Here is a 20,232-nt window from a genome sequence, read left to right as displayed (position 1 = left end):
ACCATATCAAAATAATTATCTATCTGGTCAGAAGTTCAGAAAAGTATACCGTACCGTTTTAGTCTACATTTTTATTGCGTTAAGCAAAAAGGTCCGGGGCAAGATCGCATTTTGGGCTCCACAAGTGTCAAAATTTAAAAAAAAAAACCGCTCAGATTTTAACCAATATGGTCTCAAATTGTTCGTCTTGCATAAACAGTTTAAATTAAGAATAGTTTGTACCATCTAGGATGTATCGTTGGGTGTACTATAGTAGGTGACATCGACAAATAGGTCAGTCGATCCGGTTAACGGCATTTTTTTGCATGTTATCGTTGTGTCTATTCTGAGAGACGAAGATACTATTTTTACAGCATGCACATTGAACAGTATTTAGGGGTAACGTGATTTACTCATGTTTTTTTGCCAATTAAAATGCATGTCTCAATGACAATGAAAGAGGGTCTGCTGTGATCTGAGATCATAATTATCATCAGCTGATTTTGAGCTCACGTCCGGGGCTCACGTGTTTTAGGCATGGTCTACTCTTATGTATACTAGTGTCCTCTACATTTCTTATTTCTTCTATTGACATAATCACAGATAAGATAGACACTTATATAGAATCTTACGAGATATATTAATAGGTCTAAATAATCATGACGACCTAAAAAAAGAATTATCGCCATGCGCAATCTCTTTAAATAAATACACCGGAATAAAATTATCTATATTGTTGAGTTGTTAGTTCTTCTATATAATCATGATTATCATTACCACAAGTGATTTATACCAAGACGGATGTTGGTGGAGGCTCGTTGTGCGAATTGAAACGAAGAGAGGAAATTTTAAATTAATTAACTATTAATTGTTACATCCACATAAAGGTAAGTTGGTAATTTGTTTTGATTAATTTATAAAAAGAAAATAAAACCGCTACATCATACAAGGAAGTATTTCTACAGCCAAAGAGTGGTGGAAAATTGGAACAAATTGCCTGATTCAAGTGCTATTCAATCGCCCACACTCTACTGCTTTAAGCAGGAACTAAGCAAATTGGGTTTTTAATGGCCCAAACCCTGCTATCATCATCTCAGAAGAAGGTGAAGGTGTGGCATCTAAGGTATGTCTAAGGTAAGGTAATTTCAAGTAGTCACATGATGCACTTATGGTCCATGGCAAGCCCGATTCGACCTTTGTGGCATTAAACCCAGTTAACAGGATATTAATCCAGTAAATCGATTCAGTAAAGCAAATAAGCTCATGCATTCGATCACTAACGACAACCAGCTTCGGTCGATTACCCCAGCTGCAGCGTGTGTAAACTCTAATTTGCATAGAGGCTGTACGTGAAATTATTGATTGGCTCCAAACAAAGGATTTGAACCGGTGCACCGTAATCATGTCGCAGTGCAGTCCATTCAATCAAATGTTGTCATCAACCTATTTGATCGCAGTGCATTGTTATGTGTGTGAGACGAACTGTCGCGGTTGATTGCAATCAAACAAACGATGTCTTATGTATTACTTTGTTCCGTGATGAAAATCGTGATGTTTTATTTAATCACTCTCGAAAAAAGTATTTCTTTTGTAGGCCTATTACTTTGTTTTGTGATGAAAATCGTGATGTTTTATTTCATCACGCTCTAAAACAAACGATTTCTTATGTATTACTTTGTTTCGTGATGAAAATCATGATGTTTTATTTCATCACTCACGAAAAATTGATTTCTTATGTATTACTTTGTTTCGTGATGAAAACCGTGATGTTTTATTTCATCATCACGCTCTAAAACAAACGATTTCTTATGCATTATATTTGTTTTGTGATGAAAATCGTGATGTTTTATTTCACCACGCTCTAAACAATAATTATAGTTAAATGCATTTTAAGAAAAAAATCTTTTTAAAACAGTATGTTGTTTAGAAAAAATGTAGAAAGTGATGATGATGATGATGATGATGATGATGATGATGATGATGATGATGATGATGATGATGATGTCTCCAAAAGTGTCCCGGGGTTTTTTTCTTGCTCTAACTCGTGCGTATCTATTAATATAAGGCACTTCAATAATCAATAATCAGTCCCGTGACGGCCTCCACTAACTAGCTACTAACTTGGGTTATGGGCGCTGAATTTCATGTTCACTGTCACTTACTCATCAGCGAAGTACGACCCTTTTTCAACCACCTACAGTACCCAATTTCGGCATACTATGTAAGAAACTCATCATGATGATCGAACAGAGAGTACTTTAAATGTAGCTTGTACCGTTTTCGTGTGGCATTCTTCAGAAGTGAGCGGTCCGTTTACCAAAATTTTCGGTCAAATCTCCATTCAATTAACACGGGACGTTGGCTAGCTATGTCTTGCCCTCACTCACTATTTTACCAAAGTACGAATATTTCTGAGCATCTAACCTAGCTGTAATTTTAGGTCATGTTAGAGGAATATATTTGCTAGAAGTTTTTGAGAGTACTTTTAATATTGGCCGGTTATTTTTCACACATTGACGTTAACTAGACAAATGCCTATTCTTCTAACATGGCACGATTTGTACAGGTCACAGCTCAATGGTAAGAGCACTGTGTATTGTGTATAGGAAAACGGACAGTAACTGCAGTATGAATGCACGGTCGATTATACACACTTATGGCTGATGCATACTCCATTGCACGGTCGATTATACATTCTTATGGCTGATTCATACTCCATATTTGAAAAATAAATGTTATTTAACGTCGCATTATCTTGTAGAAATATCATAATATTATCGATTTTACGTCATCATTTTTTTTTAATTTTAAGTTAAAAATAACGCATATACCCCAATTTCGTATTTTTCATCCCATAATTGTTCGATTTGATAAGATAATCTTATCAAAATGAATAGTTTCCGTTTTACTTTAACAAGTAGGTCTAACTATTAACAAGTAACTATTCAAAATTGATTCATTTTGATGAGAATATCCGATTGATTTTAAAGATATACCGGTAACCGATTGATTTTGAAGAGAAATATGTTAAGTCCCATTTCTCTTGTCAGCAAATTTGACAAGTTTTTATTCAAAAATGATTAGATCGTTTTAAGAGTGTACATGTAGAATAGAAATACATGTAGATTGGATAACGAATACTTATTGCATCGAATAATTCGACGCTGAATAAAAAGTATGAACCAGGCTTAACACGATCTTTAAGGAGTTAAAAAGTTAAAAATCGGATTATTTAGGTGAACTGCTTCAACAACTTCAACTTGTTGCTTAAAAATTTTTAAACCGCGTTTGTACACTCTAAGAAATCAAGGTTAAATCTAGGAAGTTTTGTCCTGAAATAATTCTATAAAAAAAAAAAAAAATAAAAAAACCCATAAAGGTTCTGTGAGTTCTAGAGAACCGTTTGGTTCTTTGAAAGAAATTCCAAGCTTTACTATGTTTATAACCTTCCACAGCTCCTGCGTAAAGTCAAAGTGAGACGTATAAGCTTAACTTTTCTTCTGCCTTTGCAACATATTTCAGAACTTCTTGATGGGTTTTGTTTATACAAGAGTTCTTGTTAAAGGTTAATATATTATTATCACCATTCTTAGAGGGTTGTACGCTATAATCTAAGAGGGCTCTTCAGGAAAGAGCCTATATCCTAAAATATGAAAAGGCCTTTATTAAAACCTAGGGTTCTTTGGTACTCAAAGATCCTTTTTAGAACCATTTAAAGGGGTTCCATAGAGGACATAGTTCTAAGTCAAACCTTTATTGTATATGAATGAGTAATAGCAGTTGGAGTACGACACATATATTTCGCAGTCAGTTCCTACGTTTTACGCGGCATATTTGAACGGTGGAAATGCCCACTTGGAGACCTCGTGGCGCAGTCATGGTAAAGGTTTGTGCCCCAAAATGTATACTAGTATATTGTATGTCTCATCGACCATGTTGGGTCGAGGTCTAGGCCTACTTCAAAATAAAATGTCTAGAATACAAATGACAATATCTTGCTCATGTTGGTTTTAAAAAGTAACGTATTGGTCCAGTGGCGTAGACAGAGGTCCTCCTCTCCTGTATCTTGCCTTCCTTCCGTGTGATCAGATGGTGATGGCCATGCACTGATATTTTAGATTTGTAGAGTTTTTTTGGCAATGTTGACCATTTTTTAAATTAAATGTTGCCCCATATTTAAGTTGAAGTCGCCCCCCCTCTGAAAATCCTACCTGCGCCACAGGTTGGTCTCAATAAAATTATGGCATTCCTTCTTTTATCATATCGGCAAAGCTACGCATTGATAAGTCAAGAATAGTTTCTCTATCTGTAAATATATTTAATTATAAGCCGTGTTTGCAAATGTCGCTCTACACAATACAACTATAATGTTATCTACTAATATTAATTTCTTTAAATATTTGTAGTCTAAAAATTATCATCTAATATAAAGATTATAAATGATATAGATATCTTTTTGAAATGCATATGCTATGCAAATACAGACTTAAAACGGGACTTGAACAAGTATATAATAATGAAATTATATCAGGGTTATCTGTCGGTCAAGCCATTGCGAAGTCGTGTGTTATACTGATGAAATTCTACTTACCAAGTTCATACGTCTGGATTTTATAGACATCCATCCGACTGCGGAGTAGGCGATTACAAAGTAGGCCTACGGTATTATAGGCTCTCCAAGCACCATTCCGGAAAATTGTGCCTATCATCTCATTGTAAAATTGTTGGTAGGGCCTATCCCCAACAGCTTCTGTATTAGGCTATAATAAGTCAGATACCTTTATATCTTTTTGTCGTCCAGTCTCATTTTACCATGAGATTATATGGAACATAGACCTACTGAATCTTCTATACAGGGCTCCAAAATCCTCTTTTTGTAAATTTTGTAAAATGTGTCTCTCAAACATAGGCCTACATTTTTGGATAGCAACAATAGCATAGTGTAGGCCCTAAAGTTTATTTTCGTGAGGCCTATTGAAATTTATGAGTCCCAAATAATCAGGCCCGTAACCAGGATTTATTTCGGGGGCTGATTTTTGTGGACAAGGGCGGATTTTGAAAAAGTTGAATTGAAAAAGTGGATTTTTTAAATCAAAAAGGCATAATAAAAAAAACCCTATGGTCCGTATGCACAAAAGAGTTAGACCGGGTCTAAAGTTAGACCTGCTCTAAATGGAATTTATTTCCATCAGGAATGATCCTTTACTAGCTAGCAAAATCTAAAGATTTAAATGCAAAGGTCAAAAATAATACAAAATAACTGAAGCAAATGTAAAGGAAAATGTCCTTTCTCCTGGGATAAAATTCCACTTAAACCAGGTCTAACTTTAGACCAGGTCTAACTCTTTTGTGCATAGGCCTACGGACCTATATTTTTTCGTTTTTTTCCTCATGGGAAGTTTAATTGATTCATAAATTATTCAGACTTAGAACTGTATACTAATATACGTGACCGTTTTCAAGTGCAATTAGCATGCATGATATAGGCGCCTGCCCCAAATCACATTAAAACTAATAAAATTCTTCCTCAAAACTTTATCAGATCTATTTATAGATTGCTTCAACCACACGTTATAAATTTATATAGTAATTGAAATTACACAGGGCTCTAAATAGTAAGTGTTATTATATCGTGGAATAATCATAAGCGCTGTGTAATTATTATAGATCTGGGCACATCGGTGTGGATAGCATAGAACTAAATGCATGACGTATAGCAGTGTTGCCATATTGGACATAATTTGAATGAATTTATGCATTGGCACGCAATCCTTACACGATTTTTAAGCCCGGGGATTTAAGGAAAATGAAACGATGTAGCTAATCCCTGCAAAATGAAATTAATGTTGTATAATTTTGTTTAAAAAAATTAGAGGATGGGTTTTCTTGATTATTTTTTTATTAGGCCCTATTTTGATAGAAGTAGATGACGTACTCTTGTGAAGACCACAGCAGCGCAATCCTGCGCCATCTGACCCAGAGAGAGAGAGAGGCCCTTTTTAAATAAAATCTGAGAATGCCCCTTTTAATAGCATAGGGCCTATATGTGTATAGTTTTATTTCAAGATGGTTATAAAAGTAGAATGTTAAAATGCAAATCTTTTGTCATATATGATATTTGCGTTTTAGCTTGGAACGTCTCTATTAATAGTGTACAGTGACGTGGCAGGGTATTATAGGTAGTGATGTTGTTGTATTAAAATAAGAAATCCAGTGGGAAAAATAATGGTCATATAAGGACCATATTATATAGATACAAGTCCTGTCAGGGTTCGGTTTTTGCCTGCAACTTTTTTGCAACTATTGTAACATTATCTCCGGAAAAATTCTGGCTTGTAACTTTTTAAAGTTACACGCCCGACTGGCTAGTGCCAAAAAAAGTTAAGATCGAGCCCTTCTTAAAATAAGTGGTAACTTGAAACCGCGGTTAAAGTTTTTTCCACCTGCGGCAAAAACCTGCGCACCCTGAGTCCTGTGCTATATTAATTATTATGTGCCTAAAATAGTGAATATAACTTTATATCTTTGTAATAAGAAACCACAAGTAATAAGAAACACAAACATTTAGTGTTATATTAAAAATTAAGGGGTAGGTATGAACGTATGGACAGTATTTATTATGCGACATTAGGCCCCTATACTACATGTTACTATTAGAGCACATCAGACATATCGAATTGCATTCTGAATACGAAGAATGTCCTTCTGATATCAAATAATTTAGATTTTTGAAAATCGCAATTATGTAATACACATTTTATGGGAGGCAAATGTTTGAAACATTCCCGGTGGGACAATTGCGCATGAAATACAAGTGTAACCAAGAACATACTGCCCTCTATAGGGATACCCCAAAATCCCATCTACCTCTCTACCACACCCTTCAGTCTGGATATACATCTCAACACATGAACAGACTCATCCAACCATCTGACCAGACTCATCCAACCATCATACCAGCAACTATAACTCATCCCCAGCTATAAAATCTCTAATTTGGACATGGATTCTGTTGATTACCACCAAGGATACCAATGATTTTGCCTTTTCAAAGTTTTCTTCAACTAGCTGGACCATATTCTCATTCCAATTCTAATCTTCAATTAGGAGGACCATATTACCCTGCTCTTTAATTTATACTGGCTCTTTCAGGTGAGTTTTGTTCAATGACTTTACTATTTTCTAAATTAAGGTTAATCATGCAAATTGTTTTAAGTTATCAGCAAATAAATATCATTATTTCATAGAAAGAAGAACTAATTAGGCAGTTGTCAAATCAACAATCACATTGAAGCAATTATAGAATATCAAATGATTAATCCCATGGAATATAATTTATTACTTGATGAATATTCGGTCATGAGCTTTTTTTTTCTTCAAAAAACGCTATTAATTTTGTTTATCAAACTTTTACGATCAACGATACCATTACATGTGCTTTAGATGTTTACCATAATAATCAATGAGTATTACATTCTCAAATATCACATCTTGGCATATATATTTGATAAAAAGTTACATGTGTGTTATACTATTTTGCATTGACTCTGATTGCTACGAATAAGCATTAAGCAAGTGTGTTTTCCTCATTTAATATTTTTGCTTTTATAAATAAGGAAATCTGCCTGTTCTTTCAAGCTCATTTATGATTACAATTTACAAAGATTCATTATCTAAATTCAGTATACCTATTGGTTAAGTTAATTTGCACCATCCTTTAACTGTATTATTTTGATAACTTCCTGGAAGTTAGTTTCACATTTTAAAAAGCATAAAATTGTGACTATGCATTGAGTTATACAGTGCCTAATTAGGCTAATATGCAAATCCTAACTATCTGGCCAACGTTTTGATAAAAACCATCCAAATTGAAAGGGAGGTATTCCTGCTTTATGCCTCTAACAATGGAATGGCCTTGTGTGTATATTATGCTAAGACGTTTGGGTGCACGCAAGTAACTTTTGGGTGTACAAAAGCACCTTATCTCTCCACCTCAGTAGTTTTCAATGATTAAAGTTCTAAAGGAAATCATTCAAATACACCTAGATTGGGTGCTAAAATGCACCTTATTTATCAAGCACTTTCATATACTTTTAAACTTTTCAAATTATGGTACTGCCCAAGACAAACTATGAATATTGTACAGATGTCACAATTGTCTACTAAATCTTTGATATGTAAATATTGGAAATAAACATGATTTCCAAGTGTTCACTTTAACATAATGTGAAGATGAACAATATATTCCTTAGTCCTGGGAATAATTATTTTTGACAAACACTAGCATTTCTGTCTATGTAATTGAACTCATAGACCTCAACGTAAAGTGCTGTGTTATTATTTTGGATACATGGACGTGAACTGTGATCTGAAAGACAAATTTGTTGTATTTGGCTCTTTCAGGCCCCCGCCGAACTCTTCCACTGTCTTACAGAAGTCAGGACCAGAGCGACGGATGTGGAGCTGATCTCCTGTGAAATTATATGAACTTTTGCTAAAAGAAACCGGTTACGCGTATTATTTTTTTGGGCCCAGTTACTAACAATATTTTTTCGTAGATTAAGATCCGAACATACAATATATAAAATATCAAAAGCTAATACCAACATGGCTTCCACTTTTATGTTTATTTGTTTACATTACTTAAGTGGTTACTACCATGCAATAACCTGGGTTACACAAGCACAAGGAAATCTTCATTTTATACTTAATTTAGATTTGTCCCAAATCAGGGTGTTTATCTGATTTTACAGGGATAAATGAAATAGAGGATTTATTTGGAGGTTCATAGGCACATCAGCATAATTTGGATCCGTGGCTATTATGATAGTACAAATGCGCGCGAACTGCGCAAAAATTTTGGCCATATTGAAGCTTGAATGGTCAAATATTGTTAAAATTAAAACCAATTTATGCAAAAAGCTAAAATGGTCAAATATGAGATTAATTTGGTCACGCAAATGGACACAGGTATCAGTTTTGGCCCCCAAAGACCGTGGCACCTGGGCCTGTGCCCACTCTGCCCTATGGTCAAAATGGGTAGGCCTACAAAATAATTTTGCAATGAGAAATAGTAAACTGAAGTGTGCAGTTTACGTGCAAAGAAATCCAATTTATTTGCAATATTTTCTTGATTTAGTTGTATTTTGATCAGATTGGTACATAATCATGTTTGAAGCCTACTTTGAAGAGATATAAAATTATATGATAAAACGTGCCAGTATTTCTTAGACCAACCCAGATGTTGCATGTTGCTGATCATCTTTAATGTCATATTAATGGATATGTGTACACTAAGTGCCATCATTTTTTCAAACAAAAGCACTGAAAACCCAAACTTGCCCATATGTTAAAAGTGATATAGAGGGTCTCAATGCGCGCGAAAATTTTGGGTTTTAAAGCGGAAAACTTTTTTGCCCCCCCCCCCCCCTTTCCTACCACCTAAAGCATTTTGGTCCCCCTCTTTTAAGGTCCAAAACTTTTTTGGCCCCCCCCCCCCTCCCTTTTTACCAGCCCCCCACCAAAGTATTCTGAACACTCCCTTATGAAAGGTCAAAATTTCAATTGATCGTCGGCTTCTCCTCCCAGCTACATATACTTTAAGAATATGTCATTAGATTTATAAAATTTACTTCGAGGACTGTTATAATCAAAAATGTGAAAAATATCAAATTTTAATAATATATTTGAGGCCCTATCATAAAATTTGTATTAGGCCTATATCGTGAATTAAAAAAAAAAATTATTTGATATCAGAAAGACATTCTTCGTATTCAGAATGCAATTCGATATGTCTGATGTGCTCTCATGTCCCATAAAAAATACTGTCGAAACGCTCAAAAAGGCTCATTCCAGATCACCTAACTTTACAAAATGCTTTTGATAAATTAATGATCAATCGTGATTAAGATTTCTTTTTAGCTTTATTAAATTATACCAACCATAGGCCTTCAAGCCCTATGTACCAACTTAGCCAGTGTGGGTTTCTTTTATCTTGTTATTGCTACAGAATCTTTCCTGACAGTTATCACTAAATATTATTTCAACATTGTGAGTAAAAGAATATTAACAAAATTAAAATTGGATGGAAATCGTACATTAGGGCCTCGATACATGGTAATCAATTTGCCCAACCTCATTTTCAGAACGTTAATGAAATCGACCGTTCAGTTGATGTGTTTATTTTCGCAATCGATGACGTCACTTGTAAACAGAATCATGAGAATGTGCAGGTTGAGAATGTGTATTCTTGCGTGATATTATGTTATTTACTACGTTGCATACAACATATCTTATGAACAATAGTATGTTAATGTTGGCATTATGAACAACTTAATACTGTGTGGATAGGATCACCATCAGAGGGTGAAATAAAGGTAAATTCTTGGCGTAAAAATCTCCGGGAAAAGACTGTAGTGTAGCAACCATGCCGTGGCGTGGTCAAAACCACCCAGTAGGCCTATACCTGATCTCATGTAGCAATACCTTGGTATTGCTACATGATTCGGCGAGTATATATCAGCAATAGCGAATAAATGGTTGTTTTTTACTCTGTTCAAAACGTCACATGTACACCAAATACAGCCCCCGAAATGGTCTACTTTTAGCGTGCCTTAACTCCGAACAGTTTAGTCAAAGTTAAAAATGCGATCCCCAACCCTTTGCTTACCTTTGGACGAATTTGTTGTAATTTCCGCTAGCTCTGTGTTGAAAAATGTCTGGTACTTGCCCGGTACAAACATAGAAATGGCCGCATTGCTTCAGTCCTGACATGAATATTTCTTCCGTAATCCAATGTTTCCAACGTGGGCATCACGATGATTAGTTCCAGTAACTGTAACTCGTCGTACCTAGAGTTACAGGGCACTCTATTCTTATCTTTTGCACAAATAAGAAACATCACAATATGTGGGCTCCTTTTGGGCTCTCAGGATGTAGCTGAGGAACTCTCTCAAGGACAGTTTGAGCATGCACTGATGATTTTAATCCCATTGTACCAGGGTTTGGGCGTGCCTGGATGATTTTAATCCAACTGTACTAGTCTATACTCACAAAGTTGAGGTGATTGATCTACATTGATCTCATCTTTTGGGTGAATTCAAAGTTGGCAAAACCTGCAATCTTCATGGGAGTAATTTACTTAGTGCAAAAGTGGTCAAAATATTGCTCTGAAAAATGTCTTGATTTTCATGATTTGGATTTATCATATTGAGCAGCATTCTACTTGTGATCTTTCTACACTGTGTAGAGAGGGTCTACAGCATCTCTGAGGTAAAACTGACAAATACAAGGAATATTTCTTGATGCTTGAAGTTTGCATTTCTTAAACGTAGAGTGCATCCCTATGTACCGCTGCAAGACTTCAGGTCCGTATATGTCATTATGTTTATGATAAAGACTGAAGTCTTGCTGGCAGGACTACACGATGATAGTCTCCTACATACAACCAGATTGTGTCGGCCTGACGCTCGTCGATCCTAATCGCTAAAGTGAGGACAGCGTGAGCTCTTACCTGCATAAGAGGCTGTTGTAGTGCACACGTCACGCATATATTACGGCATGGTTGGTAGCAGACAGGTTGCGCTGTCCTCTGACCCTGAGTGTTCGTCACGTAGTCAGACCGTGACCTGAGTACACTGTGGATGCGACTGCGAGACGCCATTTTGCAACGTGGTATCTACTCTTCAGAAAAATTACTTTTGTTGACGTTTTATATCAAACAATTTTCGATAACGGATTTCTACTAGGATTTCAATTTTTTATTAATGAAGGTGCATGAAGTTTTGAGGAATAACACGGGATGTTTTGAGTTTTATTTCAACTGGTGGTGTAGGAAGGTGAGTGAATTCGTGAATGAGGCCGGGGAATGAGATTTTCTTGTTTCAACGATCCGATAGTAGGATACGAAACGTAGGCTAAAAATGTCTAATGACGTCATTCATTCGCCATGTTTACATGAAAACATTAGCTGCTGCGAGGTCAGTGTCGTTCAATTTGTTACCTAAATTCCTTTCAGGATATTCTGATTTCATTTATTTATAATGTGTACGAACGTCCACCATACAAACTCAAAGTATGACTGCAAGGTGTTATTGCTGACAATAGAAACGTTGTTGCAACGTCATTAAAAACAGGTATGTACTACAGACGTTCTTTCCCTGAAACATGATACAGGCTAGTAAGCCAGTCTACCAGTAGGCCTAAAGTTGTTCGAAAATTTCTAACTTTCGTATGAACAACCGATAGCTTGTGATACGAAAGTTAGAACGTGGAAGTATGCGTGCTCATGTAACGTACCTTGTTTGGCACATGTACACGGTTGCCATCCAGGGCCCAATATCATGCATATGAATAAAAACTTCTTCCTCAAGTTAATTATTGTCTCAAAAATATGAGGATATTGTTATTGAAATATTAGTGACACATGTGCTATATTCCTTCATCAATTCACCTTGACGATACTCACGAAAAACATCATTTTGTGTCAATTTTTCTCGAGTGATCGCCAGACATCACACAGTCCCCATTGTAAATAGGTGATCGACACATGTAGTGCTGGGCTCACATGTTCAAGAACCGGAAGGGTATCACCATCAGTTTGCAATGACAAGTCAACCTTTGCAAATCGGGAGATGGATTGATTTGCCCAGCACTGGATTTTCTCAAATCTTTAATCGCCGACGCAGTTGGCAGTTGTCAAAACAATTATGATCAAGCAAGGTTGCCGAATTAAACGGACTCATTATATGGTCGGAATTTATACTTCAGCGCCTGTGTTTCCGGTTAAAAGTAAGCATACACTTCAGCTAAGATAAATGTTAGCCAAGCTAAATTGAAGCCAAATTGGACAATCTAAAAATTGTTTTCATGCGCTTTTAAAACTGAAGACGCTTATGCCGACTGGCCGTGGTATACCAGCAATCTCTATCTTCTATCCACACATTAACCATCGTGTCGTCGTGTATAGTAGATAGATTTCTCGATCAAGCCTAAAGATAAACGGCAATCTTTTCTTAGACCACCCTGAGTAAAGATAAACACTTGTGCTGAACGTCAAATTGGTCACTTATCGCTCACTGTTCAAAATGTGACATCTACACCAATTACAGTCCCCGAAACTGTCAACTTTTTAGCCGACCTCAATTCCGAAACATTTAGTGATAGTTTTAGACTGCCTTACTAGCCTGTATCACGTTTCAGGGAAAGAACGTCTGTAGTACATACCTGTTTTTAATGACGTTGCAACAATGTTTCTATTGTCAGCAATAACACCTTGCATTCATACTTTTGAGTTTGTATGGTGGACGTTCGTACATAAATGAAATCAGAATATCCTGAAAGGAATTTAGGTAACGAATACCCTGAGTAAAGATAAACACTTGTGCTGAGCATGAAATTGGACACTTATCGCTCACTATTCAAAATGTGACATCTACACCAATTACAGTCCCCGAAACTGTCTACTTTTTAGCCGACCTCAATTCCGAAACATTTAGTGATAGTTAAAAATGTGATCCCCAACCCTTTGGTTACCTTTGGACGAATTTGCAGAAATATCTGCGGAGTCTCCGTGTCTGAAATTCCCCGGTACAAACATCGAAAATGTCGCATTTCTCAGTCCCGTGATGATACTATATCCGCATCGCTGTTTTCATACATGAATATGCATATCTCTGACCCCTGTAAGGTCAAAAACGTGGCGTTGATTTCAACCAATCCGATCCACCGATTGTGACCTTTTCATGAATATTTAATAAGCAGCTTGATACTGACGTCATATCTGAGGTGACAGGAGGCAGCAGATACCATTTTGGTCAACTGAACTCGACTTGTGCGTTCTTTTGGTTGACATAAATCGAACAAAATTTTCAATAACGGGTAATAGTAGGATTTCAATTTTTTATTAATGAAGTTGCTTGTAGTTTTGAGGAATGACAAAGTTGTTTTTGGAAACTTAGATGTTTGTTTCAACTGATGATATAGGATCGCAAGGTGAGTGAATTCGTGAAGAGATTTGCTTGTTTGAGTGGTAGTAGGATACGGGATGTAGGCTAGTTCTCTGTGTTTGACCGGCTCCGACGTCTCAATTCACGCGGAATTATTTGTACCTGCTAACCAGACAGCAATATTGCTGTATGGAACCAGACATAGGTCAAAACAAGCGACGATTAACAGTCACAAGTCTGGTCTTTTACATCCTCAAATGTGCTCAAAATTTACGAACATGCACCAAATATGTTTTGTTTAAGTCTCATCTTCACGTGAGGAATGGTAGGAAGTGGTATTTATGAGAAAAAGTGGTATTTTATGTGTACCAGCCCTGGAAAGGTTTAAGGTAGACATCTCAGACCTTCGTACGGAGAAGGACAGTAGAAATCGTAGTGACGGAGGTGTGAGTATCTTGGGCTAGCTCCGGTGAGGACATATATTTCCCCGATAGCGTGTGCCGGTCCACACAAACTCAATGCACTGTGTCAAACAAACTCGCGTACGATATATGTCAACAGATTCAAACAATGAATATGTCTAGTCTGAATAATCAGACCCAGAACAAAATATTAATTTCTGACATGATCGTGTTCTGGGTCTGAACTGTTTCCATTCGATATCTTGATGCCAAATTGGACAAAAGAAGCACATGGTCCTACTTCACAGTTTTTTATTCCCCTATTCATGTTGCATGAATCACTCTATTGTGGACCATCCTTTTGATACTTGAGTATTTGGACAAGCGGAACAGTTTTGACAGGCCCTTTGTCTACCTCTCTGTTTGTAAACAAACGAGGAGGTCGAAATTGTCCTCCTCTGCAAATACGAAAGGCAGTGTAATAGTACGGCACTACAATATGTCATAATGTATGAGTATACACGTACCTAACTGAACTTAAAGAAGTTTTATGCTGCATCAATTGTCCAAATTTATTTCATTTTCAGTGGAAAATCCGATAAAAAGATGCTGCTTTGAGCACAATAGCCGTCTTGAGTCTTGAGTGATAAACTCCTGTTAAGTGAGGCTTTTCCTAGGAGAGCTGTGATGTGCATACGTGCCAAGTAAGGTTCTCAAAAACATCAACAAGAGTGCGAGTAAAAAGGGGCAAAGCCCCGAAGACTACAAGGATTGGTGGGTCGGTGTAGTTGCGATATCCCAGAGAAGTGGTAACGCCAGGGCCTGGAAATGGCTAACTGTCAAAGACGATACGACTGGAGATGGCAATCTGTTCCAAACTGGTATTGTACGAACAAAGAAGGAGTAACGGCAGGTGTTGACCCTCGGTTGTATGGCCTGGTAGCTAAAGATGTTGGATGCTCTACCCTGACGAACAGATGGTAGTACCGTCGAGGGGAAAGGAATATTTACCAGCCCATGATGTATCTTAAAAGAACATTGTGTTCTGGTTGAGCAGACGTCTGGTAGCTAGGGAGTCCCACTCAAGGTGTTGCAGCATCTGTGTAACACTAGCCTTTCTTTCATAATTGTTGTAAACAAATCTAGCTGCTTGATGCTGCACTGCCTCCAATGCGCTTCACCTGCTGTTTGACGTCACGGGTTCCACGCAGCCGAGGCGTACTCTAACTTTGGTCGTATTCAGTGCCTGGTATGCTCTACTTTTGACTTGAGATGGACAAGATGAAAGATTACGTCTGAGGACTCCCAAGGTGCTTCGTGCGCTAGCAGTGACATTTTGAACATGGTCTTTCCAATCCAGTTGGTTGGTGATAGTGACACCAAGGTATTTATGCTTAGATGATTTCTGGATGCGTTGCCCGTCAACCTCATAGGTGTAATTGAAGGGTTTTGTTTTACGGGTGATGGATAGAGCTTCACACTTCCCAGCATTAAAACACATCTGCCACTGGTCGGCCCATCTAAACACCTTGTTCAGATCTTCTTGAAGGAGATTATAATCATCGGCACATCTTATTTCTTTATACAGGATGCTGTCATCCGCGAAAAGCCGCAGGGTGCAACTGATGTCACTAACTATGTCATTTGTATATAACAAGAAGAGGGTGGGACCGAGGTCCGAGCCCTGGGGTACTCCTGATGTCACTGGTGACTAATGTTAATTCAATGCATTGAAATTGAATTGAAATGAATTTTGGGCGATTTTCATTTTAATGCATTGTAATTGAATTGGAATAGAAATGAGTGGGCTTGGGCATAAATTGAATTGGATTGGAATTGAAATCATTGTGAGCAATGAAGAATTGGATTGAATTGAAATCATGTTGAGTGATAAAGAATGAAGTGGAATCGAAATGAAATTCAGCTTTGATTTCAATTCAGCATTTCAATTCACAAGCAGATGTTTGTGATTCCAGATCATTCCACCTGTAAAAAGTGCCCTTCCCTGTTCTGAATTCTGATACACTTCCAGGTCTATTCACACAAGAGGCACACAAAACATAAACATAAAGTGTTACCAAACATATTGCAACTAATTATTCTGGAAAGCTTTCATTTTAAAATGATAGCATAAAATACACATATATTGAAGAAAATTAAAAGTATGATATCATTTCTCATACACAGGTATAGTTAAACTTTTTTGGAGTTCTTCTTAACCTTTCTTTAGAAGAATATCTACTACCTCTCTTGTCATGTGGAAAAATTATAGGTTCTATGTCCCTAGAGACACTAATATCTTCTTGATGCAAATTGATTCTTAGCATTTCCAATGTTTTAAATTGCTTGATATGATTGATAATGTGAGTATGAGATTCCCACCCCAACTTGCCAAAGATCTCAAAATTTTGGCACTAATCATAAAGGCCCTCTTTTTCTCAAGCTCCTAATTTTTATGCTCAAAAGTCATTGTACATCTGAACAAATTGTGAGAAACCCATTAAAGAAAATTATCTTTGACAGCTTTTTTCACAATTTTTCAAAAATACAAGGATTTTGGGTGTAATATCTTAGGAGGAGCAGGAGACAAGTAGGGCCTATCTAATATTATCAAAACCTTGATTTTTGACATCTTTGAGATCAGTGTGGGGTCAGGGTCCCATTATCCATCGTACCACACACCTTAAGGCAGCTGTGTACTCTCAGACATGCATGTAGTAAAAGTGCCATAACTTTGTAATTATTAACGCAAGACATATAAAAGTATACATTTTTATAAAGGCATGACATCAATGAATCTTAATATAAATACAGATTTGGTGTAAAAACAACAATTATGAAGAAAATCACAAAAAAGTGAATTTTTGGCAATTTTTGTTCGGTACATCATAACAAAAAAACGCTCTTTCCAAAAAGTTTTGTTTTGTTTTTTTCTTAATCTTGAGACACCATTCCAAAAACGTTTTTTTTTTTTTTTGTTATTGGCCTTATTTTTTGAGATATTGACCATATAATGCATCAAAATGAACTTTTTAAAATTCACAAACGCCTATTTGCACAAAATGATGCCTAAAATCGGAAATAGACCAAAATATAAAAAAATGAGAAAACCGTTTCTTAAGTCGATCATGCTTTTTATGATGAGCATAATTGCTTACCCATAGATGCTGTATTTATTGAGTTATCGTGTACCTAAATCGTCATTTTACCGAGAAAATGAACATTGAAATAAAGGCCGTTGAAGTTTAATGTGTTCATATTTTGCACTTTGATCAAGCTCACATGAGAATGCGGCAGTTCTCGCTTTCTACCTTACATTACGTGAACATCGGGTAAATCCACAGTCCTTTGAGAAGTTTGGGCGAAATCTATTCATATCTTGATGTTTAAATCGGGGGAAAGAACTTGAAAAAATTCACATTTTATCAGCTAAAACGGAGCCATTTGACTTAATGAAATCAGTGCTTCCGCGGTGCTTCCATAAGATGCGCAGCGCATGCAGCTAAGCGTTGCGTATGCGTAGCGTATCTGTGCGTTAACAAATTGCGCGTCTACAAAACGCGATGCGTTGTTGCGCACGTATACCCCGATGGTACAACACAGATTTTCTTTCCTTTTAAATTGCGGAAACGAGTGAAATAGTGAAATAAAATCCATAAAATAGAGCAGTTGAGTTAACAAATCTGGATTTTCTTTCCTTGTATTTATAAAAAACATAACAAAGTAAATACATTTCAAAAAAGTTCAATTTCGCGAAAGAAACAATGTCTTGAGTACACAGCCGCGTTAAGTTTAGAAAATAATGTTCATAGACAAATATTTAGGAAGTCATTCAGTCACCTAAGAACTAAGAGGTTCCACAGTTTCATAAAATAGGACCCAGAGGTCAAGGATCACATGCATTGTTTGAATGTGAAAAGTGTTAACATAACAAAGGTATCTTTTGTTGAAATGCTTTTGTGATAAGTAGTGTACTTGATTTGACTTTGTGTTGCTGACTCAAGTGTTATAAAATTGGTAGTAAAATTTAAAACATACACTGCAAAACACTGACCACTTAGAGTTCGTGCCATTAACAACGATGCATTGGTCTGGCCCTACAAGGAAGTCTTGAATCCAACTTAACATCTTCCCTCTAATGCCATTCATGTAGTAGTTGAGCTTGGCAGCAAGGCGTAGATGTGGTACCTTGTCGAATGCCTTGCTAAAGTCCAATAGCAAGACATCCGTCTGCCCTCCACGGTTTAGCACTTCCGACCAGTCCTGTGTAGCCTGAAACAGTTGGGTCTTACATGACATCATCTGCCGAAACCCATGTTGCTCATCGATTATGATGTTATTTCTAGCCAGATGTTTTGCTGTATGCGATAAAACGATGTGCTCCATGATCTTTGCAAGTTATACATGTGAGACTAACCGGGCGGTAGTTTTCGGGTGAAGATTTTGAACCCTTTTTATATATGCCGGTAACCAGAGCCTTTTTCCAATCGTTAGAAAGTGTGCCAGTGTCAAAAGATTGTTGAAAACTAAAATGAAAATGGACCCAGTTCAGTTGCATAATCATGAAGGAATCTAGCGGGTATGTTGTCAGGGCCGCTTGCCTTACTGGTGTTAAGTTGGCTAAGTTGTTTCACCACTCCTGCCAGATCAATGTGGAGGTCAGGAATATCCTCAAAAGGGATACCCTTCTCTGGTAGCTGATCAACATTCTCCTTGGTGAAAACAGAAGTAAATTGCTGATTTAAAGCTTCTGCAATGCCTTTGTCAGTGGAGTAGAACTTGTTGTTGACAACCTGCGGTGGAATTCCCAAGGATTCTCTCCTCAGCGAGCGGATGTAATTCCAAAACTTTTTTGGGTTTGATTCCAAGCTAGGACCAATGACTTCGGTCTTGTAATTTTCATGACTCTCTCGTATGAGTTCTGTAACTTTGTTTCTTTGTTTCTTGTAGGCGTTTATAAGTTTGACTTTTGGCCCTCTGGTATAATTTGTCTCTTTTCCTCATTTGGCGAACAATGAATGGACTAATCCATGGGTGAGCTTGTTTGCCTTTTGACATTTTGTAACTTCTCCATATGTGTGTGAACTAAAGACTTAAAACTCTGCCAGTTTTCCTCCACAGAACAACTTTCAGGTTGATTACTCAAAAAAGAATGCACTTCTGATGATAGAGACTCCTTCAGAGAATCTACATCTGATTTCTGGTACCGAAAAATTTGTCTGGGTGGTTTACGTTTAACAGATGGTGAAATATTGATATCACATAATACAATATCATGATCTGAGATACCTGGGCAAGTCTTCACATTTGATATCATGTTGCAGTTGTTGGTAAATATCAAATCCAGTGTGTTTTGAGATGCTAGTCTTGTCACCTGGGTCACTAACTGAATAAGGCCAATTTCACTGAAAATCTCCAATGCATTGTCATGCAACCCTTTTCGTTTGCTATCTGGTTTTGTGATTACATTTTTCTAGTCAATATCCGGCAGGTTAAAATCCCCGCAAAGTAGGATATTACTCAACTTTGGGTTGCGTTTGCTTTTTGTGAGAATTTTGTTCACACTGTCCTGGAGATGCTGTAATGGTTCAATTCCTGCATTTGGAGTGCGATAATAACTCCCCAGGAATAACACTCCAGACCCCTTAAACTCAATTGTTGACCAAACCATTTCGCATGGAGTGTCAAGTTCTGGTTTGTCGGTAACAATAAGATTATTTTTGCATGCAACAAAAACTCCACCTCCACCTTCAGTTCTGTCTTTCCTGATCACATTATATTCATCTGGAAAGACTGAATACATGGGTTCTGGTAATGATTCTGACAAATTAATGATGATGTAAAATTGATAATATATGAATCAAACATTTGTTAGAAGTTAAACATTACTGGAAATAGAATGGGAA

Source organism: Amphiura filiformis, chromosome 2 (genome assembly GCF_039555335.1).
Source record: "Amphiura filiformis chromosome 2, Afil_fr2py, whole genome shotgun sequence".
Taxonomy (NCBI): Eukaryota; Metazoa; Echinodermata; class Ophiuroidea; order Amphilepidida; family Amphiuridae; genus Amphiura; species Amphiura filiformis.
The sequence above is the reverse complement of the archived record's forward strand: the minus strand, read 5'-3'. Positions refer to the sequence as shown.